Source organism: Trachypithecus francoisi, unplaced genomic scaffold (assembly GCF_009764315.1).
Source record: "Trachypithecus francoisi isolate TF-2019V2 unplaced genomic scaffold, Tfra_2.0 Lachesis_group1, whole genome shotgun sequence".
In the NCBI taxonomy this organism is placed as follows: Eukaryota; Metazoa; Chordata; class Mammalia; order Primates; family Cercopithecidae; genus Trachypithecus; species Trachypithecus francoisi.
Window position 1 is genome coordinate 104,939,061 of NW_022681454.1, and position 6,093 is coordinate 104,945,153.

The 6,093-nt window shown below is 40.8% G+C and overlaps 1 long non-coding RNA gene across 1 annotated transcript; it reads left to right on the forward strand.

Annotated features, from left to right (window-relative positions):
* Positions 1-600: 600 nt before the first annotated feature.
* Positions 601-3,066, forward strand: LOC117086407. The gene is made up of 3 exons (XR_004438326.1): positions 601-646; positions 972-1,053; positions 2,861-3,066. It is a non-coding gene; the product is annotated as an uncharacterized LOC117086407 (long non-coding RNA).
* The last annotated feature ends 3,027 nt before the right edge of the window (positions 3,067-6,093 follow it).

The window sequence follows — 6,093 nt, forward strand, 5'->3', positions numbered from 1 at the left end:
ACGGCCTTACAACCAAAAGTTGATCAGAACTGAAATGAAACAGATCTGTACTCTCCTCCTGACTTTGCCACTTGAAGTCCAAAGCAGTAAGCAGGGTGCCTTGTTAGGAAAAAGCAACCAGAGTGCCAGTGGTTAAAACAGGGGTGATATTTGATTTTTAAATGCAAGGCTATCAGACACTACAATACTCTAAAGTATCCTCACATTTCTGTTATGCCTAATGCCAGCTTATGCACACAACACATCATTCACATGAACACTCACAGAACCACAGAAAGGGCATAGAATGGTTCCTTCAGAAAATGACAACAACAAAGCCTTTGAAACTATTGATAATTAATAAGCCACGCAGTAGCAATTAATATGTGTAGAGATGGGGCACCTACTGTTCTCTGAGCCATAGCTCATTTAAAATACTCACCCTGTAATTTATGAGCGATATTTAATACCTCAGTGACCATAAACCTCAATGTTTTATTACCACTATTTAGCATACCTTTGATGTACTGCCCAGCACTACACAATCCAAAACAAATTACTTTCAGGAAGCTGGATATTATATAAATGCAGGAAAGTCATAAATAATGCACAGGAGGAACATTTTCTGTGGGTTCTGACATGCCACAGTGGGTCTCTGTGAGTCTCTGTGAGTCTGACTTCTCAAGCATCTCACTGGGCTTGGATGAGAGGCAGGAGGGCGGCCCATCTGAGGAATGGTTGGTTGTCAGACAGGGTGGGAATGCAGAGGGCCAGGCACTGACTGACACCATATTTTAAACCAATAGCAGAGGCAAATGGAAAACAAATGAGGACCCTTTAGGAAGGTATGTTCTACTTAATGAGCTACAGATGTGTAAGGAACAGACCCTTCATTCATATTTTTGGTGAGCTCTTCATATTCCTTTCCTTGCTATCATATGGGCATGCATTGACCTCTCAACAACTGTCCAAAATTCTCTATTCTCTTCAAGGTTTGGGATTCAAGACCCTGATTCCCCACACCTGCTTACATGAGATAATCTCCTACCTCACTGAAGCAATCGAGGTCATCAGGTGAGAATTCCTCCAACTTTCCTCCAACATAATCATCCTTGTCAAACCTCATTCTTACTGAGGTTGCTCTATCGTGAAAGGGGCAATCCTTTCGCAAGGTGAAACCCCTGTGTCCTTTTTCACATTCCCTTGCCCTCCCCTCCAACACCATGATCTATAAATCATCCTCTTACAGTCTTAGTCCTCTCCCTCTCCACTGGTTCTTTTCCATTTGTCCTCAAATAGGACCAAATATACTGCATCCCTCAAATGAACAAGCAAGCAAAATAAAATCTTTTTCATAACCACATTACCTTATTTCTGAAGATGCTCTTCTTCCTCTCTTTGCCCCTACAGCCAGCCTGCCGTCATTGCCAACCAGATTCTGTCCTCACCATTCTACTAAGAATCTTCTGATGGTTTCCCTCCTCCACGACGTCCTTCTGGCTTCGTCTTATAAGACTCTCTGCAGGGTTGAATATTGTTTCCTCTTCCTACCCCTACTTGAAACTTTCATGTCGCGGCCCTACATGTTCCTATTCTTGTTCAGGATTATTTTCCCCTAGGTCTCTTCTACTGGCTCTGCTTGCTTCCTCTGCCCATCGCCAGTTCTCTTCTCTGCTCTATATACTCTTTCTAGATGGCCCAACCTCTTCACTGGCTTTAACCATCATCCAGATACCAGTGACTTCAAGTCCTATTGCTGAAACTCAACTCCCTAAGCTCTACCAGTTGCTCATTGGACAATTTTGCCTGGTGTTCCATAGGTCAGCGTTCCAAAATATAAGTTATAAGGAGAGATAGAATATTTGCAAGGTGTCAAAATACCACCCCACAAACAACTTGATAATTGCAAAGAGGAAAATGTATCTTCAAAATGAAAATAAGTGATGGCCACTACCTTAACCAAGTGATCAAATGTGCTATCACTACTTATGGACAATCTGCCATTCGATACCTGCTGAGGGGATAAATAGAAAGTATGTGGCAATACCTGTACGTTATTCTTGCCAATAATGTTTAACCTGAATGTAATCAAATCGTTTAGATCTAACTTACTGTTTGTATAAGACACAAGCAATAGAGTAAGAAGTTAAAGGCAAATCCAGATTGTGCAACCTCTATAGGTCAATTGGCCTGATCTCTTAAAAAAGACAGTAAGAGTCAATATCATTTTTTAAAATGGAAACTATTCTGAGATAAAAGAACTAAAAGAGAAAACAGTCAAATGCAATGCATAAAATTTGATTGGATCTTGTTTTGAAACAACCAGCTATAAAAGATATTTTGGGTATAATGTAGAAAATTTGAACACAAGCGTTAAATTAGCTAATATTAGAGAAATAATGTGAATTTTCTTAAATGTGTTTATGGTATTGTGTTTTTGGAGGAGGATTTCCTCATCATTCGGAGATGCACGCTGAAGCATTTAGGGATGAACTTTTGTGTTACCTGCAACTTACTTTCAAACGTTCTGCAAAAATAAACATCTGCATGTGTGTATAACTGTATAACTCAAATACAGCAAAGCATTAATAATTTTTAATTTAAGGGGTAAGTGTGGGGATGTTGAATGTACTTTCCTTCAACATTCTTGCATGTTTTAAATTTTTCATAACAAAACAGTAGAGAATATGAAGGGAAAATGAAGATAGGCAAAAAACAAAAACAGAAACAAAAAAATAGAGAAAGAGTAGGCAAAAAATTTAAATATAAATTTAATAATTTTCTTCTGCCTCCCCCTTCCCTTTTTTTTCTATTCCTAATTTATCAAGTAGATCAAGCTAAAAATCTTAGGTTCATCTACAACTTCTCTTTTCCTCTTCAGATCTCCTACTTCCTTCCCTCCTATCATCTGCGCTTCATCTCTCCATATCTTGAGTCTCTGTGCCACCCACCACCATTGCTGCCACACTGCCGTCATGGGTCCTCCATCATGAATCACCTGGACTTCTACCCCCGGGCTTAATTCCCTCCAGCATCAGTCCATTTTCCCTATTCACTCCCCTGATGAAACCTTTCTGCAAACTTCCACTGCCTGGGAAATAAAATCAAATTCCCTGAAATAAAACTATTAAAGGATAACATTGGAATGGAATCTAAAAGTAAGGACAAGAGGGAAGTCAAATTGACATCTAGCAACACCCTCAGGCTTTTGACTGCAAAGCTAGAATTGTGATTCCTAGGCTTCCTCACTCCAGGTTTCATTCTGTGCTGAGATAGCAAAGAAGACAGGCCTAGGAAAAAGTATGGTGTCCTCTTAAGGAACTTTGAACTGTCTACCTGAAAAAAGAAGCATGTATGGATCAGCCAAGTAGTGTTCCGGATTTTTAAGGTCTATAAAAGAGAGAGAGTGCCTTTTAACTACCAAGGCCATGACTTCAGATCCTCAATGAAAGACTCATTTTATTGACTCCAGTAAGTGGTTTATAACACTTTTTCAGTGAAACTGAGGGAAGCAAACACTCTCATACATTGTTAGTATGAAGGTAAATTGGTATAATCACTATGGGGGGCAATTGTTTTTATACTGTTAGATCAGGCAAGGTCACTTTGGAAAATTTGTCCGACAGATATACTTGCTGCTATGATTTTAATGAATCCCCTCCAAAAGTTCGGTGTTGCCAATGTGATAATGTTAAGATATGACGCCTTTAAGAGGTGACCAGGCCATGAAGGTGCCACCCCTATGAATGGAATTAGGTGCCCTTATAAAGGTGTTTGGCAGAGGGAGTTGTTTCTCTCTTGCCCTCTGCCTTCTACCATTTGAGGACATGGAAAGAAGGTCCTCACCAGATGCTGGTGCCTTGACCTTGTACTTCCCTGCCTTCAGAACTGTGAGAAATAATTCCTGTTCTTTATTAATTACCTAGTCTTGGGTATTCTGTTACAGCAGCACAAAATGAACTGAGACATTTGCACATATGCAAAATGGTGTATGGTGTATACAATTCTGAATCCTGCTATGTCATTCATTAAGACATTTTTTCTCAATTGGAAAAATATTGAAGTAAGCCAAATGTCCACCAATAGGGGACTAGTTAAATAAATTATGGTACTTCAGCCTAAAGGAATACTATCAGTTAATATAAAGAATTGTAAAGAACTCTACGCACACATCTCTATAAGATGTACTGTGACATGAAAAATGCAATTTGCAGCACCATGTGTATAGTGCTCTAAACTTTATGGTAAAATGTGAGGAAATAGAGAATAGGTGCTTGAGAATAAAAGAGTCAAAAATAACGCAGCAATATTAAGTATGAAAATTATCCACCACCTCTAAGGTTAGAAAAACTCAGGGAAGATGTTGGTGTTATCACAACCTAGAAACTTGAAGGGCTAACCACATGGAGCTGGGACTCATACCTCTGAGAAGGAGCACCACTGGGCTGGCGCTCATGTCTCTGATGGAAGTGGTGGGAGACTATCTTAGTCTGTTTTGTGTTACTATAATAGAATACCACAGACTGGGCACATTTATAAAGAAAATATATTTATTTCTTATGAAGGCTGGGAAGTCCAAGGTTTAGGGTCTCACGTCTGGCAAGAGCCGTCTTACTATGTCATCCCATGGCAGGAGGCGAAAGGGCAAGAGAGCACATTTGCCAGAGAGGAAGGGGGCCAAAGTCATCCTTTTATCAGGAACTCATTCCCACAATAACTAACCCATTCTGGCAATAATGACATTAATTAATTTATGAGAGCACAGCCCTCATGGCCTAATCAACCCTTAAAGATCCCACCTCTCAACATAACTGCATCAAGAATCAAATTTCCAGCCATGTGAACTTCGGGGGACACATTGAAACCATAGCAATATGAAACCACATTGAAACTGAGACTGGTTTTGGGAGACTGGTTTTGGGAACCAAGTGCTCCACCATGCTTCCCCTTTCTGCCTTCAGCCTTCCTTTATTACTCTCTGTTGGCAGAATCTAACAGAGAACCAGTTGACAAAGGAAAAATGTAGTTTCCTGAGTCCCAGCATGGAGTATAGAAGGATGGGTTTAAAGCTGAGAGGTGATAGCTTAATAACTAGCACAGTAGATACAGTAAGAATGGCCAAGGTGGACATAAGATCATCATGTGGCTGTTGGAATGAGTGCATTTAAAAGTGATCATGCCTTTCCACCACCCTCTAGAGCTGCCCCTGCCCACTATTGCCTGGGATTAACACTGGCACCATGAGTGAAGTCCAGATTCACACCAGTATATTATGTCTTGTCTGTGGATCAGAGCCTCTGTGGGATTTTGGGAAAACATTTTTTTTAAATTTTTTGAGAAAGGGTCTCACTCTGTCACCCATACTGGAGTACAGGGGCACAATCTTGGCTCAGTGCAACCTCCACCTCCCAGGCTCAAGTGATACTTCCACATCAGCCTCCTGAGTAGCTGGGGCTACAGGTGCACACCACCAAACCTGGCTAATATTTTTGTATTTTTGGTAGAGATGAGACTTCACCATGTTGCCCAGGCTGGTCTGAAACTCCTGAGCTCAAGCGACCCAGTGCAAACAATATTTTTACTTACTCTTCCAATATCATTTGTCATTAATAATACTGTCAGTGCATTACAAACAAGAAAGCTGAATAAGAAAAATAAATATTTCTGAATAAAGGATCTCCGTCCTCCTCTTCTCTCCTGTGATTTCTCCCTCCTACTCTGTCTGTCAGACAATGGAGGGTTAGTTGAACCAAACAAGTGGTTTGAGTCACTCACTTGGAAGCACCCATTGGACCTTATTTGGGATGGATGAGGTGGCCATGGCATAGTTTTGGGGGAAATAAATTGGGACCTCCTCCTTAATCCTAAAGTGCCTGGCCTCAGGGAAACTGACATCTCAAATGCCTTCCTGTCTCCACTCTCCAGTTTCCTTTTTCCTACACCCATCTTCAGGTGTCCAGTCCTGAAGGATGGCTCCGGCTCAGCAGCCAAATGAGCTTTGCAACAGGAAAGACAACAGTTCCCACCATCTTGTTGAGTAAACAGCTGTGGCTGAAGGCAAATAAAAAGCCCTGTGGTGCAATTCCAAAGGAAATGCTTAGAGGAGTGGGTTTC